The sequence below is a fragment of the Oncorhynchus gorbuscha genome, linkage group LG25 (assembly GCF_021184085.1).
Source record: "Oncorhynchus gorbuscha isolate QuinsamMale2020 ecotype Even-year linkage group LG25, OgorEven_v1.0, whole genome shotgun sequence".
NCBI classification, from domain to species: domain Eukaryota; kingdom Metazoa; phylum Chordata; class Actinopteri; order Salmoniformes; family Salmonidae; genus Oncorhynchus; species Oncorhynchus gorbuscha.
In genome coordinates this window covers 12,304,384-12,323,519 of record NC_060197.1, presented here as the reverse complement: position 1 = coordinate 12,323,519, position 19,136 = coordinate 12,304,384, and the positions used below count along the sequence as shown (strand labels likewise).

Below are 19,136 nucleotides of genomic sequence, written 5' to 3'. Positions count from 1 at the left end.
AGTTGTAATTGCAACGCAACCTTCAAAGCAAAAGGATACATTTGTCATATAAGTAATTATGGAGTGTGTTGCCCTTTTAATTATGGAGTGTGTTGCCCTTTTACGGCGTGTGTTGCCCTTGTAATTATGGTGTGTGTTGCCCTCTTAATTATGGAGTGTGTTGTCCTTGTAATTATGGTGTGCGTTGCCCTCTTAATTATGAAGTGTGTGTATTAGTTGTCTATGACAGAGTGAGTCTCCAGATTGTGTGCAGATAAAGGAGTGGCGTGAACCGATGATGCTTGTGTCTTTATGTCTGGTTGTCCAGATAAGCAAAAGACTCAAGAGCTACTGTCACTGTGTTTTCAGTTACCTACTCTATCTGGCTGCCCGGCTCTCCCTCTTTCTACTGTATCCCTCTCGTTCTCACACCCTTATGTGAACGTTGTGGGAACGTTGTAAGAACTCGTTCTCACACCCTTATGTGAACGTTGTGGGAACGTTGTAAGAACTCGTTCTCACACCCTTATGTGAACGTTGTGGGAACGTTGTATGAACTTTGTGGGAACTTCGTAATGTAAGCAGAGGGTCTTACGGTCTTTCTCTCTCTCTCTCTCTCTCTCTCTCTCTCTAACTCTCTCTGCTATAAAGAATAGGTCTGGACACTACCAAACTATAGATTCCATTCACAACCGGGAACTCATTACATCCCTTTCAACCACCACAGTGGATTAACACTGCAGAATAGTAGAATAGCAGTCTCACAGGGCCTCCATCGGGAGATAGCAGGGACATGGAACCACAGCAACAAAGGCAGATTTTAATCATAGTTTCTGGGAGAATGTGTTTATGTGTTAGGGTAAATACGAGTGTGGTCAGGCCAAGGGATTGTGTTCAGTTTCACACTGGCCACTATAGGAAAACAGGGACGCTGGGGTAAAGGCACACAGCAAAAGCACACACACACACACACACACACACACACACACACACACACACACACACACACACACACACACACACACACACACACACACACACACACACACACACACACACACACACACACACACACACACACACACACACACACACACACACACACACACACACACACACACACACACACACAGATGAACGCATGGATAAACACACCCTCGCACCCACACACTCTCTTAAGCAAGCTGTAGGAAGCTCCATTGTTTGTTCTTCCATCCATAGCTCATGTGAAGGCTGTTGTGTAGACATCTCCTAAGTGCATAGGGTTAGGGTTAGCGTCTTTGTGTGTGTAAATACATGTAAATACCCCTCTCTCAGCGGCCCAGTGTGAGGGTGAGAGAGAGAGAGAGAGTTACGTGTTATGTGTTACGTGACCAATGGCATGGACAGAGGACGGTTCTCAATGATTAACGATTACCATCGTTGGTGTTTTTTTGTGTCATTTTATGTTCAGAACAACCAGCAGTCCCCAAATCACATCTCTAATGTTCAGAACAACCACCAATTCCCAAATCACATCTCCAATGTTCAGAATAACCACCAGTCCCCAAATCACATCTCTAATGTTCAGAACAACCACCAGTCCCCAAATCACATCTCCAATGTTCAGAATAACCACCAGTCCCCAAATCACATCTCTAATGTACAGAACAACCAGCAGTCCCCAAATCACATCTCCAATGTTCAGAATAACCACCAGTCCCCAAATCACATCTCTAATGATCAGAACAACCACCAGTCCCCAAATCACATCTCCAATGTTCAGAACAACCACCAGTCCCCAAATCACATCTCTAATGTACAGAACAACCACCAGTCCCCAAATCACATCTCCAATGTTCAGAATAACCACCAGTCCCCAAATCACGTCCTTCTGTAGCTCAGTTGGTAGAGCATGGCGCTTGTAACGCCAGGGTAGTGGGTTCGATTCCCGGGACCACCCATACGTAGAATGTATGCACACATGACTGTAAGTCGCTTTGGATAAAAGCATCTGCTAAATGGCATATATTATTATATTATATTATCTCTAATGTACAGAACAACCACCAGTCCCCAAATCACATCTCCAATGTTCAGAACAACCACCAGTCCCCAAATCACATCTCCAATGTTCAGAACAACCACCAGTCCCCAAATCACATCTCCAATGTTCAGAACGAACACCAGTCCCCAAATCACATCGCCAATGTTCTGACAAGATACAAACTGTACACTCTCCAATCTGATGACTTGGTGGTGTGTGTACTGTAAGGGGATTTCATTTAACCGTTATCAGGGAGTCCTACTGAGACCAAGGTCTCTAAAGATGAGCCCTGAATGACATAAATGACAGAAAATACACACATCAAAATATAAATACAAAATGCAAAACAGAAAGAAAAACACGGTCATACAAAACAAACACATGAATCAGTGATAAGGTCATCATGGGTATAACATCATACATCTCTGGGAGCTGCAACACAAATGAACTGGGGCTAATGATCCATCTGTAGAAGGGGGAGAAGGGGAGGAAGGATGGAGGGATGGAGGGAGGAGAGACGGAGAGAACAGGCAGTGTTTTGGTGTTTAGCTGCTTGGAGATACCTCTAACTTTTTCTGTGTGTGTGTGTGTGTGTGTGTGTGTGTGTGTGTGTGTGTGTGTGTGTGTGTGTGTGTGTGTGTGTGTGTGTGTGTGTGTGTGTGTGTGTGTGTGTGTGTGTGTGTGTGTGTGTGTGTGTGTTAAAATGGCTTCTGTTTATGTGTTTTAAATTAAGAAGGTTTTTATGAATGTGTTTGCTAAGAGGTTTTATGCATTATATATCTCACTGTGTTCATTTTCCAATAACATGCAGTAGACGGAGCATTCGCTGATGAGATAGAGGAACAGTAATCGTCAGGAACGTTGAGAACAACTTAGAGGTGAATCCAATCTGATGAACATCAGATGTTTTTCCTGATCTTTTCACTGGATTTCTGTCAGTGATTTGGCCTCAAAATAGCTCATTGTCTCTGAGGATTTCATTAACATGAGATGATGAGGATGAGGAGGGTTATGTGTGTGTATGTGTGTGCGTTGGAGGGGTGATTGTGTGTGTGTGTTCAACACAATCCTGTCTTTCCACGGGGACTAACAGAATAGTGAGATCACAGTCCCGGCATAAAGTGCTTGTCATCTATTCATAAACTAAAAGGTGACATATTTAACATTTACGACTACAGTTCCTGTTTCCTTGTTATTAACTGGTATCTTGTTCAGTATGTGTGGCTAGTTGTCACATCTTCATGGTGTGAACTGTTCTTCCTGTAAACACTGTCTAAGCTGTTACGTTGACATGCTTCCTGATGTCAGTCGTGAGTCCGTTGTCTCCACAGCTGTTAGTGTCATTGTGATTGTCCACTTTAAGGGATGGTATACCTTTATACTAGAGTTCCCATATCTCCAAAGGGGTTTAACGTTGTGTGTCTAATGGTGTATGTTTCTCTCTGTGTGTTTGTGTTGTGTAGGGGTCGGTGGAGCCTAGTCTTCTCTCACCCTGAACAAAAGTGACTCCAGCTTCAGAACTGAACCACACAGCACCACCACTCACTGACTGGTAAGGATAGTTAATCTGCTATTTAGCAGATGCTTCTATGCACAGCCGCACGTTTTGACTCTAGAGGCTCGAGAGCCACTTTGTTCCTTTTTTTTTTTAGGGATACCTTAAGGGCTCTTAAAGTTCAAAATAAAATAGCTAATTGACCCTTGGTACGATCCTTGATATGACCATTTTAAAACAATTCCATAAAGCTTAGTAGAATCCCCCTCCCCCAGCTTAGACAGGGCTTAGAGGGTTAATGCTGTGATCTACCTTGCACTAACAGTACATTAGAACTAATGATGAGACCCACCTTACACTAACAGTATATTAGAACTAATGTGACCCACCTTACACTAACAGTACATTATAACTAATGTGACCCACCTTACACTAACAGTACATTAGAACTAATGATGAGACCCACCTTACACTAACAGTATATTAGAACTAATGTGACCCACCTTACACTAACAGTACATTATAACTAATGTGACCCACCTTACACTAACAGTACATTATAACTAATGATGTGACACACCTTACACTAACAGTATATTAGAACTAATGTGACCCACCTTACACTAACAGTACATTATAACTAATGATGTGACCCACCTTACACTAACAGTATATTAGAACTAATGTGACCCACCTTACACTAACAGTACATTATAACTAATGATGTGACACACCTCACACTAACAGTATATTAGAACTAATGTGACCCACCTTACACTAACAGTACATTATAACTAATGATGTGACCCACCTTACACTAACAGTACATTATAACTAATGATGTGACCCACCTTACACTAACAGTACATTATAACTAATGATGATACCCACCTTACACTAACAGTACATTATAACTAATGATGTGACCCACCTTACACTAACAGTACATTATAACTACTGATGTGACCCACCTTACACTAACAGTACATTATAACTAATGATGTGACCCACCTTACACTAACAGTACATTATAACTAATGATGTGACCCACCTTACACTAACAGTACATTATAACTAATGATGTGACCCACCTTACACTAACAGTACATTATAACTAATGATGTGACCCACTTTACACTAACAGTACATTAGAACTAATGATGTGACCCACCTTACACTAACAGTACATTATAACTAATGTGACCCACCTTACACTAACAGTACATTATAACTAATGATGTGACCCACCTTACACTAACAGTACATTAGAACTAATGATGTGACACACCTTGCACTAACAGTACATTATAACTAATGATGTGACCCACCTTACACTAACAGTACATTAGAACTAATGATGTGACACATCTTACACTAACAGTACATTAGAACTAATGATGTGACCCACCTTACACTAACAGTACATTATAACTAATGTGACCCACCTTACACTAACAGTACATTATAACTAATGATGTGACCCACCTTACACTAACAGTACATTAGAACTAATGATGTGACACACCTTACACTAACAGTACATTAGAACTAATGATATTGATGATGTGACCCACCTTACACTAACAGTACATTATAACTAATGATGTTATTGCTAATAACTATTACTCAGTTCATCTCTGGAGTATTGTTAGATACACAATTGTGAGTGTGAGTGTGTGTGTGTGCATCTATGTTTGCGTGTGCATCTATGTGTGTTTGTGTGTGCGTGTGTGTGTGTGCATCTATGCATGTGTATGTGTGACTCCATCGTGTCACTGCAGTGTTATGTTCACAGCTTGTGGTCATGTCCCAGGCATGATTATGAGATTGGTTTGGCAGCGGTCACCATTCTGTTACACTGACCCGGACACTGCCCACTGTGTGTGTGTGTGAAGCGGAGGGGACCTCTACCCGCTGTGTGTGCTTGTGTGTGTATAAAGCATCATCAAACATGGTCCTTCCAGTTTCCTATAAACACTTTGTATTCTCCTATAGATACTGTACATATATTGAATCTATTGTTTAATGATCATGGAAATGAAACCCCCTTTGAGGACATTTTCACCATGTAAAACATCAATGTCCAACCTCTAGGCATTCTCATTGTAATGTCCTCCAAACATCAGTATTCATATGCTGTGTCTCTGATCCAGACAGAATATCAGACTGTCCCTTGTGCTTGTCTGTCTCGTCCCTGCCCCTGTCCTCGTCCTTCTATAGTGACCATGGTATAGAGCTCTGTAATTGGCCACTAGCTTGCCTGTGACTGGCTGTGATCAGTGGAATGATGGGGACGTATCGGTGCTTGGAGAGAGCAGCTATTAAAACATTACAGCAGCCATTACTGCCGCCTGTCTGGACTAACGAACATATGCTTCCTCTACCAATGCCTAAACTCTTATTTATGGATTTAATTTAATGTGCAGAAAGAATTTTCAATTAAATCTGGTCTTCTGCTGCCTCCGGAGAGTGGCAGAGTATAATAACATGGTAATTTTTTATACATCTTTATGAGGAATGAGAAAATTAATTATTTGTGGCAAGCTGTAATGATTGGGACTTGGAACAGTTGTCGCTGAACAGTTTGAGGCCCGTTGTTCTGGCACTGAGCTGAAAGAGAGAGAGAGGTGAAGCTTGCACAGAAACACACACACACACACACACACACACACACACACACACACACACACACACACACACACACACACACACACACACACACACACACACACACACACACACACACACACACACACACACACACACACACACACACACACACACACACACACACACACACACACACACACACAGATAAGGGTGTGCATGCACACACTGAAACAAATCTGGGATATTTTCATTCATGTTCTGTAGAGTTAGGAGGTTCTTTTTTGGTTTCAAAGCACTGTTCCTATGTCTTTTCCAGCATGGCCAGGTAATGAAGATTTAGAAAGGGATAACAGTAGGGGGAGGCAGAGCAGAGGAGACAGTGGGAGAGGAGAGTGGGGAGGGGAGGGGGGGGGGTCTCCTGTAGGGAAAGTGGGGAGTCTTGTCTTGTAAATGAGTCATGCAGGCAGGGGATCCTGTTCCCCTGTCTGATGTCATCACCGTGTTTGATGTCATTAGAGTGCGTGCACTAGTGTGTACCATATAGGAATAGCAGGTCCTCCACGTCAAGGTCACCACACATTATTATTCACAAGCTACAGCCTTCCCGAACAGGGCCCATCACTTTAACAATGATCACACAACCCCCCTCGGCCCCCCCCCCCCCTCTCTCTCTCTCTCTCTCTCTCTCTCTCTCTCTCTCTCTCTCTCTCTCTCTCTCTCTCTCTCTCTCTCTCTCTCACTCACTCACACCCCTGTTTGATATCCATCTATTTAAACCAGTGTGAGGGACATGTTTGATATAATGCAGTTCATATATCCAGTAGAAGTTGATACTGCAGCTGGGTTTCAGAACAATATCAGTCTCCATATTGTCAGAGCCATTCTGTGGCACACTAACTGCACTTGACTGGACAGTCTCTGTGAGGGTGGGGATGGAGGAGCTGTGTGTGTGTTTGTGCGGCCAACTGAAAGGGTGCATTAGAGTCCTCTGAATGTGTCACCAGGTTAAAAGAGGGCCACCTGTGTGTGTGTGTGTTTTCATGTGTGTGTGTGTGTATAAATGTATGTGTGCACAGTGTGTGCTCTGTTTACAGAAGCCATTACATTTTATTTATTTATCCTGTTCCATTTTGTCACGTGCTGTTAAATGATTAATCGACTGTCCCCCCTGATGGAACCCCCAGGGACAGACTACCCTCCCTCTGCATTATACATGACTGGACAGGGACGGACAACAGCAGGCCCTACCCTCCCTCTGCATTATACATGACTGGACAGGGACGGACAACAGCAGGCCCTACCCTCCCTCTGCATTATACATGACTGGACAGGGACGGACAACAGCAGGCCCTACCCTCCCTCTGCATTATACATGACTGGACAGGGACGGACAACAGCAGGCCCTACCCTCCCTCTGCATTATACATGACTGGACAGGGACGGACCCACCACCACCTTGTGTGTGTGTTTTGCTGAAGTGTCGCCAAGTGAAGAGTCCACTCTGTCTATCTAACAATAAGCTAATCTTCAATGTTGTGGGTGTCTCTGTGTGTGTGTGTGTGTAACAGTCTAGCTTCTGTCCCTGTCCTCGCCCCTACCTGGGCTCGGACCAGGGACACTCTGCACACTATTAGCGCGCACCCCGCTAACCATTTCACATCAGTTACACTCACCCACCCCCCCTTTTCCACAGCAACCAGTGATCCAGGTCAACAGCATCAATGTAACAGTATAGCTTCCTTCCCTCTCCTCGCCCCTACCTGGGTTTGAACCAGGGATCCTCTGCACATCAACAACTGCCTCCCACGAAGCATTGTTACCCATCTCTCCAAGGTCTCAGAGCGAGTGACACCACTGATTGAAACGCTATTAGACCACACCCCGCTAACTAGCTAGCCATTTCACATCGGTTACAAATGTGTCTGTGTGTTCGCTTAAAAAACGAGAAAAAAGTAGCAATATTACTGCTGTTTGTCACTCTTGAGCCAACATAGCAACAACATAGCCACTTCCTCAAAATAGTCAAATTAATCTAAGATAAATCAAGAAATCTATAATTAATTTTGAAGTTCTTAGTAGTGCAATTTTACATTTAACTAAGATACTGACAGAAACATGGATCACCACAGATAACACTGCTACTCCTACTGCTCTCTCTTCGTCCGCCCACGTGTTCTCGCACACCCCGAGAGCTTCTGGTCAGCGGGGTGGTGGCATCGGGATCCTTATCTCTCCCAAGTGGTCATTCTCTCTTTCTCCCCTTACCCATCTGTCTATCGCCTCCTTTGAATTTCATGCTGTCACAGTTACCAGCCCTTTCAAGCTTAACATCCTTATCATTTATCGCCCTCCAGGTCCCCTCGGAGAGTTCATCAATGAGCTTGATGCATTGATAAGCTCCTTTCCTGAGGACGGCTCACCTCTCACAGTTCTGGGCGACTTTAACCTCCCCACGTCTACCTTTGACTCATTCCTCTCTGCCTCCTTCTTTCCACTCCTCTCCTCTTTTGACCTCACCCTCTCACCTTCCCCCCCTACTCACAAGGCAGGCAATACGCTCGACCTCATCTTTACTAGATGCTGTTCTTCCACTAACCTCATTGCAACTCCCCTCCAAGTCTCCGACCACTACCTTGTATCCTTTTCCCTCTCGCTCTCATCCAACACTTCCCACACTGCCCCTACTCGGATGGTATCGCGCCGTCCCAACCTTCGCTCTCTCTCCCCCGCTACTCTCTCCTCTTCCATCCTATCATCTCTTCCCTCTGCTCAAACCTTCTCCAACCTATCTCCTGATTCTGCCTCCTCAACGCTCCTCTCCTCCCTTTCTGCATCCTTTGACTCTCTATGTCCCCTATCTTCCAGGCCGGCTCGGTCCTCCCCTCCCGCTCCGTGGCTTGACGACTCATTGCGAGCTCACAGAACAGGGCTCCGGGCAGCCGAGCGGAAATGGAGGAAAACTCGCCTCCCTGCGGACCTGGCATCCTTTCGCTCCCTCCTCTCTACATTTTCCTCCTCTGTCTCTGCTGCTAAAACCACTTTCTACCACTCTAAATTTCAAGCATCTGCCTCTAACCCTAGGAAGCTCTTTGCCACCTTCTCCTCCCTCCTGAATCCTCCTCCCCCCCCTCCCTTTCTGCAGATGACTTCGTCAACCATTTTGAAAAGAAGGTCGACGACATCCGATCCTCGTTTGCTAAGTCAAACGACACTGCTGGTTCTGCTCACACTGCCCTACCCTGTGCTCTGACCTCTTTCTCCCTCTCTCTCCAGATGAAATCTCGCGTCTTGTGACGGCCGGCCGCCCAACAACCTGCCCGCTCGACCCTATCCCCTCCTCTCTTCTCCAGACCATTTCCGGAGACCTTCTCCCTTACCTCACCTCGCTCATCAACTTATCCCTGACCGCTGGCTACGTCCCTTCCGTCTTCAAGAGAGCGAGAGTTGCACCCCTTCTGAAAAAACCTACACTCGATCCCTCCGATGTTAACAACTACAGACCAGTATCCCTTCTTTGTTTTCTCTCCAAAACTCTTGAACGTGCCGTCCTTGGTCAGCTCTCCCGCTATCTCTCTCAGAATGACCTTCTTGATCCAAATCAGTCAGGTTTCAAGACTAGTCATTCAACTGAGACTGCTCTTCTCTGTATCACGGAGGCGCTCCGCACCGCTAAAGCTAACTCTCTCTCTCCTCTGCTCTCATCCTTCTAGACCTATCGGCTGCCTTCGATACTGTGAACCATCAGATCCTCCTCTCCACCCTCTCCGAGTTGGGCATCTCCGGCGCGGCCCACGCTTGGATTGCGTCCTACCTGACAGGTCGCTCCTACCAGGTGGCGTGGCGAGAATCTGTCTCCTCACCACGCGCTCTCACCACTGGTGTCCCCAGGGCTCTGTTCTAGGCCCTCTCCTATTCTCGCTATACACCAAGTCACTTGGCTCTGTCATAACCTCACATGGTCTCTCCTATCATTGCTATGCAGACGACACACAATTAATCTTCTCCTTTCCCCCTTCTGATGACCAGGTGGCGAATCGCATCTCTGCATGTCTGGCAGACATATCAGTGTGGATGACGGATCACCATCTCAAGCTGAACTTCGGCAAGACGGAGCTGCTCTTCCTCCCGGGGAAGGACTGCCCGTTCCATGATCTCGCCATCACGGTTGACAACTCCATTGTGTCCTCCTCCCAGAGCGCTAAGAACCTTGGCGTGATCCTGGACAACACCCTGTCGTTCTCAACTAACATCAAGGCGGTGGCCCGTTCCTGTAGGTTCATGCTCTACAACATCCGCAGAGTACGACCCTGCCTCACACAGGAAGCGGCGCAGGTCCTAATCCAGGCACTTGTCATCTCCCGTCTGGATTACTGCAACTCGCTGTTGGCTGGGCTCCCTGCCTGTGCCATTAAACCCCTACAACTCATCCAGAACGCCGCAGCCCGTCTAGTGTTCAACCTTCCCAAGTTCTCTCACGTCACCCCGCTCCTCCGCTCTCTCCACTGGCTTCCAGTTGAAGCTCGCATCCGCTACAAGACCATGGTGCTTGCCTACGGAGCTGTGAGGGGAACGGCACCTCAGTACCTCCAGGCTCTGATCAGGCCCTACACTCAAATAAGGGCACTGCGTTCATCCACCTCTGGCCTGCTCGTCTCCCTACCACTGAGGAAGTACAGTTCCCGCTCAGCCCAGTCAAAACTGTTCGCTGCTCTGGCTCCCCAATGGTGGAACAAACTCCCTCACGACGCCAGGACAGCGGAGTCAATCACCACCTTCCGGAGACACCTGAAACCCCACCTCTTTAAGGAATACTTAAGATAGGATAAAGTAATCCTTCTCACCCCCCCCCCCTTAAAATATTTAGATGCACTATTGTAAAGTGGCTGTTCCACTGGATGTCATAAGGTGAATGCACCAATTTGTAAGTCCCTATGGATAAGAGCGTCTGCTAAATGACTTGTAAATGTAAATGTAAATGTAATGTTTGGTGTAGTATTTCTCAAGAGAAAACTAGTCGTCTCTCGTTGAATGACAACAAACTCTTCATTGTAGAATCCCGTCCATAGTTCCCACTCTACTACAGAGGAGTACTGTTGACCAATCACCGACGAAGGGGCGTACACTTCAGCTACCGAAAAAAATACCTTGCTGAACTGAAAAATGAACAAAAACATCACAACATTTCGTCATAATATATACGCAAACTGTTTCGACTGGGAAGCATGCGACAGGCTTTAACGGTCCCTCTTGCTCAGTATATTTGCACCGGAGGTCAATATCTCTCCCAGAGTTCCCTGCTAATGAAGCCCCACCTTCATGCAAATGAGCACACTGTTAACCCCAATCAGAGGGGTCGCTGAGTGTGCATCAATCCCCATCTCCCTGAGTGCTACAATGGGTTGGGGCTACAAGGTTCCACCTTCACAGACACACAGGTAATTAACGTGACTTAGAAAGTCAGAGACTGCGAGCCACTGGGGTGTGTGTTAAAAACAGGGTTCAACCTAGTGTCAAGGCACTATTGCGAGTGAGGACACAGGTTAGCACCCTAGTGTACACTCACTTTAGTCTCAATTAGCCGTTACTGTTGTCTTGTCTGAACATGACGGAAGGTTTTCCTTGTGGTTCTCAATGATCTGGCTCTGCAGGTTATCTGTTCTAGCCTTTTATAGAAACATATATGCCAGTTAACATACACTTTTATCAAAAGTGACTTAGAGTCATGTATGCATACACGTTATGTATGGTCCCAGGAATTGAACACACTACCCTGGCATTATAAGTATCATGCTCTTCCAACTGAGCTACAGAGGACCATCCTGGCTAGGTTTTGTTTTTGTCTGTCTGGGACTGACTGAAGGTGTTAGTTCTCCGTTTAGTGTCTCTTAAGCTTGGTGTTATTTCCTGTTGTCCTCTATGGGTCTAGTCTGTTTGACTTGGATGACTGTGAATGGTTGGCGGTTGGTGCAGAACCGATGACCCTGAAACTACAGTTCCTAACAGTGGTCCAGTGTTAGTGATGCTCTGAGACAAACACAGGAAATGTTGAATGATGTGCAGCCCACATGTTTGAGATGTCAAAGAGGCTTGAGGTAGAAGTAGCTGTTAACCACATATCTACGATCAGTTTACCCTCACCCCCAATCCTAACCTTAACCAAGAGGTGGATGGATAGAGATCTTGGACCAGTGGTAATAGGAGAGACTATCTACATCATGATGAAGGTTACAGATTCACAGGTGAATGTTTTTGGTGTGTCACTGAGATGTCAGTCGCTCCATTGGTATTCACTGACTATCTCTCTACCCCTCTTCTTTAATGCATTCTCAGACATATCTGCTGCTCTGCGTGTGTGTGTGTGTGTGTGTGTGTGTGTGTGTGTGTGTGTGTGTGTGTGTGTGTGTGTGTGTGTGTGTGTGTGTGTGTGTGTGTGTGTGTGTGTGTGTGTGTGTGTGTGTGTGTGTGTGTGTGTGTGTGTGTGTGTGTGTGTGTGTGTGTGTGTGTGTGTGTGTGTGTGTGTGGCCTGATTCCGAGACAGAAGACGACGGGGTTACAAGTGAAGAGTGCTTGAGTACTATCCATTCCAGAGGACACACACATACACTATGTGTCCCAAATGACCCCCTTTTTCCCTACATAGTGCACTACTTTTGACCAAGACCCAATGGGTCCTGGTTTAAAGTAGTGCACTATATAGGGAATAGGGTGCCATTTGGGATGTAGACATACTGATCACTGATCCAGTATTCACATCATTAGCCCTCAGGCCATAGGGGAGTATCCTAGTTAGAGGACTACTGAAAGACTACCATAAGAGAACTGTCATGTGGTTGACTGGCACAAACCAATCAGTATTTCCCATGGGCTTGTATTAAATTACTGTAGTTACATTCTGAATTCAATCAATTTATCCTAATTGAAAAACAACACAATTAAGGGTATTTCTTATTGGTTTGACTAGAGAGCGCATCAATGTTCGCCTTGTCTTGTACTTTAGTTGTTTAAGGCAGGGCTATTCAACTGGCTGCCCGCAGCTCAGATCCGTGCCATTTATCAATTTAGTATGGCCCTTAGATCCCCGCAGAAATCCGATGTTTAGTGCCAAAAAGAGCTCTCGTTCAATATTCTCCAATGGTAGTATCCATTAAGTACTGTCAAACAATATCACCGGACATACCAGTTAAAGCCAATCAGAACTGCTAACAGGGGTACAGGGTCAGGGTCCGATCATCATCTAGCCTGCAACGTTGCTTCGTAGTCTGCTGAGCATCATGGTATACTTTTACGAGATTTGATGAGTTTAAGTCCCCGCAGAGGTGGTGCAGTTTGTTATAGGGAGCTGTTCTCTACTGACGCGGGTGAGCGAGACCTCTGCGCTAAAGCTAGCCAACAGAGATATGCCATACATAACAGGTTTATCTGTGTTAAAAAGACAACCAAACAAGACCAATAAAATAACTGAATTATAAAGAAATCGAAAATAGAACAGAATGGGATGCTGGTCAACTTTTGTGCATGAACTATGTCTAAATAAAAACAAAAGATTAATATATGTATGTAAAACAGATAGAAAAGTAGAAATTTATTAATGTGTTGCAGGTCAACCTTGTTATAAGTGAACATTTGTTCCATTATTTAAACAATTTGATGCACTGAATTAGGCTAATCTTAAAGCCTTTAAAATGAACTTTCAGCAACATTTATTTTAATATGAGTGCCTTATAAGATTATAATTGTGTTTGTGCATTGTTTCTTATACCGGTCTTATGAGTAATACCATGTAGAAAATGTCTGCCCCCCTCTGAATAACCTTTTTTAAATCTGGCCTCTGTAGGAATATAGTTGAATCACAACAAGTACCTCATGTGAACTATCTTACAACAACTTCCTGAATTTTTCCCATGGTAGGTTGTCAGTGCTTTCTCCTAAAGAGGCTCTGTTCTCGCTCCCTTTTTCTCCCTTTCTCAGTCTCTCTGCTATTTCTCTCTTCCGCTCTCCCCTGGGGTTTCTTGGTGAGCCTGGAGAAGGTGAGTGAGAGAGAGAGTGAGAGAGTGAGAGAGTGAGAGAGTGAGAGAGAGAGAGAGTGAGAGAGAGAGAGAGAGAGAGAGAGAGAGAGAGAGAGAGAGAGAGAGAGAGAGAGAGAGAGAACCTCGTCTCGAACATGGACACCGTGGACAGCCAGCCATCCGGGGCTCCATTGTTCCCCTGTGTGATGTGGAGAAGAAAGGCAGATGGAGAGAAAGAAAGAAGAGAGGGAGAGAGGAGAAAGAGTTGTTTGATAGTGCTGTGGAGTCTGTGTGAATGAACAGTGAAGGGCACCCATTGTCTTCCAGCGACCTCCATTTGGTACTGTATGGTCCCTTTTACTGCACTGTCTACCGCCACAATACCTCCTTTCTGCTCCTCCTCTCTCTTAAAGAAAAAAGGATTAGTAAAACAGAGGAATTGCGTGTCCAGATTCCCAACTATCAGCCACAAGGCACACAAGAGGGCAGAGATGTTCTCCCTTCTTACTGTTTTTCTCTCCCCTCCCCTCTTCTCCTTTCCTCTCCCCTCCCCTCTTCTCCTTTCCGCTCCCCTTTCCTCTTCTCCTTTCCTCTCCCCTCCCCTCTTCTCCTTTCCTCTCCCCTCCCCCTTCTCCTTTCCTCTCCCCTCCCCTCTTCTCCTTTCCTCTCCCCTCCCCTCTTCTCCTTTCCTCTCCCCTCCCCTCTTCTCCTCTCCTCTCCCCTCCCCTCTTCTCCTTTCCTCTCCCCTCCCCTCTTATCCTTTCCTCTCCCCTCTTCTACTCTCCTCTCCTCCTCCTTCTCTTTCTCTTCTTTAGTTAGCTGAGGTAAATGTGATTATGGTAATGTTTTTAACTACCAGAGGAATGCAGGGTATTTTAGGCTGGGGAATGACGGACTAGAGCAGCTGCATTTCCTGTTTATCCAGCTCATGCATGAGATACTGGAGAGGAACAGGGGATGCATTCATCCCCTTCTCTCTACCTCCGCTGACCCCCTCCTCGGGGCCTCCCATTCTTCTCCCTATCTATTTCTCTCTCTATCACACACTTTCTGACTTTCTCTCTCTCAATGTCTTTCTCTGACTTGCTCCACTCTTTCCCTTCCAATTCTGCCTTGCTATTCACTCACTCACTCTCTGTCGTTCGCTCTCTTGCTCAGTATCTATCAGACAACTGTCCTGTTATCTGAGGCCGTATAATACCAGTCCAGACGTAGATGCACATGGAGGAGTTGCACTCATCTGTTCGTACCTCCTCTTCTCTCTCCCTCTCCCAGCCCACTGCCAAGCCCTGTGCCCTTGATAGATGGCAGACAGACACAGAGGCTGGAACAAATTAAAAGACTTGTGTCCTGTCCTGTCCAGTCCAGTCAATATTGTACTGATTCATTGTTTGAGTACAGACAGACTGAATGACTGCATGGGAGTCAACGTTACACAACTCTCCAACCCAAGGCTCTTTTCATCAATCTGGCTTTGGAAGATAGCTAGTCCTTATACTGTAGAACTGACTGTCTGCCTCGCATTGACTGACTGGCAATTTAAACCTTGTCTGGCATTGGCAGTGGCCATCTAGTCAGAGCCAATTATTAGTTCTTTACAAAAGTGTCTGAATGTCACTGAGAAGTCAGTTGTTGGAGATGGTGGTTTTAAATGAAATGTATAATACCATATTGTTCAAAGTTTGAAAGCAGAGAAGTTCTCAAAGTTCAGGAATGAAGGTCACCGCTCTTGCTTCGAAACAGTTCATTTTGTATCGTATGCGTTCTATGTTTAAAATAGCCACACAGTATATTGAATGTACAGTAAGTACATACTAATTCCATCTCTTCAAAAATAACATCTTTCAATGTTTGAAAGTTCAGGAAGGAAGGTCGCCATTCTTGCGCACATTCTTTGACATGCATACTGAATGTAAAGTAGATACATTCCAAATCTATCTCTTAAAAATATATTTTCAAGTGAAAACATTATTCAAACCCATCCCTACTTCAGAAGTGTCACTTCAAAACAAACTCGCCCTCCCTTTCAGTGAAGCGTAAATATGACCCTTGACCTTGTCCTGCATCTCTTTGTTTCTGTGTTACTGTGCCTCTCCTTTCAAGTCCGGCCCCTCTCAAAGGCGCTTTGAAGTAATGAAGATGGAAGATTAAACAACAGCAACAATTATATTTGTCAGTGAATTATTAAACCTCCATCAATCTCACTTAATCACTCTCTAATATCTCCTCAGACACTGAAATAGAAGCATAATGCTGTTGAAGGTTAATGGGCTTTATGCTTGAACTTCTCCTCGGGAGGAGAGAGAAGGAGTGGGGTGTCAATAATAACAACGGTTACAAAAAAACACATATGACCATGCATCATTGACAAAAAATCTCTCTCTCTCTCCACCCACCCCTCCCCCTGCCCCCTATCCCTTCCATGTGCATATGTACAAACACACTCTTCCCAAACCTTCTCCTTCAAGTAAACACGTAAAAGCCCCAGTCCTCCCACATGCTGTTCAGGGGGGAGAGATGAGTTCCACAGTTCCTCTCTTCCTCTCTCTGTAGTGTCGCCCACAGGTGGTTCGTCTTCTCCTTCAGCACAGCTGGCCTCCAATTGTCTCAGCACAGCACTGTGTATGTGCGTCCGTGCGTGTGTGCGTGCATACGTTTGTGTCAGCACTGCGTGTGTGTGTGTGTGTGTGTGTGTGTGTGTGTGTGTGTGTGTGTGTGTGTGTGTGTGTGTGTGTGTGTGTGTGTGTGTGTGTGTGTGTGTGTGTGTGTGTGTGTGTGTGTGTGTGTGTGTGTGTGTGTGTGTATAAAACAAACCTTCAGCAGATGGATTGCTGTTTATAGCCAGTAAATAAAGGACCTGCCTGGTAAACATCAGAACAGGGATTCATATATTATCCCAGGATTAGAAAGAAAGGGACAGAAAGAGAAGAGAAGATTGCACAGGTTGTGTGATTTACAGTTGGACTTTAGGGAGGTGGGAAGCCCGGTCAACCCAGTGCAGTCTCAGATGAGTGGCTATTTCCTAGCATGTCAAAGGGTCAGAGGTCAGGGGTTATGGCTGGTCACAGAGGTGGACAGGGTTGAACAGAGACCCAGGTCTCCAATCTCTGATCGATATTCCAGGCCAGGTTGTATATCCCCATTTGATATACCACTCCGATATACCCACACACATGCGCACGCAAGCAACACACTCAAAAAACATACACATGCACACACACAAATCAACGTTTATTGGTCGGGTACACAGTTAGCCGATGTTTTAGCGGGTGCAGTGAAACGCTTTATGTTACTATTTTCTAACAATACAGTAAAATGTCAAACAAGTACACAAATAATAATAATAATAATAAAAAAATACAAAAATGGACTGCTTACCCCAAATCCTAGTCACTGTAGCCATTTCTTCTTGTTAGTAGCTGATGGGAGTGGAATCCGGTGTGGTCGTCTACTGCACCATTATCTGTTTGTGGCTCTCATGTTAGCTTGCCATTCCCCTTCGAACTCACATCTAAAGTTTTTGTTATAAATTACCCATCAACTTCAATGAACGATGGAGGTTAATCGTTAATTGGGTTTTCTGCCCATGATATCATTTGTGACCCACCGCCTGGATATGGTCCTATGTAGCAAACTTTGAAATTGTGTTTTTTTAAACATTTTTATACAAAAAGTTGAGACTCCCAGCTAGAAAATGGCACATCATACACTGCAGTTGAGGAACAATTCTACATTGAAAGTTGATAAACGTGTAACCCTACTTTTGAGAAACTGGCCCGTGAATGTTTTGTCTACACCCATCCAGCATCGTTCACACCCTCTTAGCCTCACTCGTCTCTTTAAGGATTCACAGTGTAGTCAACAACCAAAGATTTCAAGACTGAAAGTGGTGAAAGTAGTAGTAGTATCTAGTCCTTGGCCTATATCCTAATCTGACTTTGATGCATGTTGTTCTTCGCATTACCGTCTCTGGTAAACACGCACTATATCAAATGAAAGCTAAGTTTATTTGTCACAAGCACAGGATCCAGAAGGTATACAGTGAAATGGTTACTTGCATATTGAAGCATTTTGTTTGGAAATGTAGCTTGCCAGTTAGCTAGCTAAACAATGGACCGTAATCCCAGCTCTAATGGCACGCTCCAAACAACTGGAACCTTGGAAATCTCAAACTTCTGAGCGTTCAACACAACTGGGAACTCAGAAAGAAAACGAGCTCCGACTGGAATCTTTTTATTTGAATGGTCATCCAACTTGAAATTCCAACTCGGGAACTCAGGCCTCTTTCCAGAACTCCGACTTTCCGAACTGAAGATCACTGACATCATGATTTAATCTCATATTTTTCAGAGTTGTTTTGAACGTGGCAATACTACCATGCATTAAACTGCAGGTAGCTAAAGCTAACCAACTAAGTGCAATTTTAGCTAGCTAGCTAACATTAGGCTATAACTAGCAATGCAAATGGATTTACTAATAATATTACTACACAGATCATACATATAACGTTAGCTAGTGAGCCAACCAGCCAACTTTAGCTAGCTAACAGTACGCTTTAAGTTGCAAGTAAAATTACTTTCTGACAAATTTAGAAACTTATAATATCTGAAATTAGACTCTTACCCGTATACATGGATCAACACTTTTCCTTCTCTGTCATGGATGCCATGGTTGCCCTTAGTTTGAAGATGTAATCTGGAGGCAGGTATTTTATACAACAGCCTTCTTTCTGTGTTCTATTTTTGGACTCTCTTGGCATTTGGCAATCATCTCTGTGCTTCCACCGGGCATTACACTGGTTTCAAAACTTCTTCCGTGACAACGACACGATTTCTTCCCCAACATTGTCATCAGAAGACTCTACAATGTCTGTTTCAATTAAAATGTTTTGACCTAAATCAGAGATGTCCACACTGTTTGATTCATTTTCAGAGTCAGAAAGAGTCAACATGATCGTGCGATCATCCTCCAGAAAGTAGCCCATCACATCACTTTTTCTCACTGAATTTTGTCGATAGCG

General features: G+C 44.8%; 1 protein-coding gene across 1 annotated transcript in view; it reads left to right on the top strand.

Annotated features, from left to right (window-relative positions):
• The window catches only part of LOC124014363 (transcription factor SOX-5-like), a 312,039-nt gene that overhangs the window by 113,495 nt on the left and 179,408 nt on the right, over nucleotides 1–19,136 (top strand). Inside the window, 1 exon segment of the mRNA XM_046329260.1 lies at nucleotides 3,469–3,557. The gene's annotated coding sequence lies outside the window, so the exon portion shown is untranslated.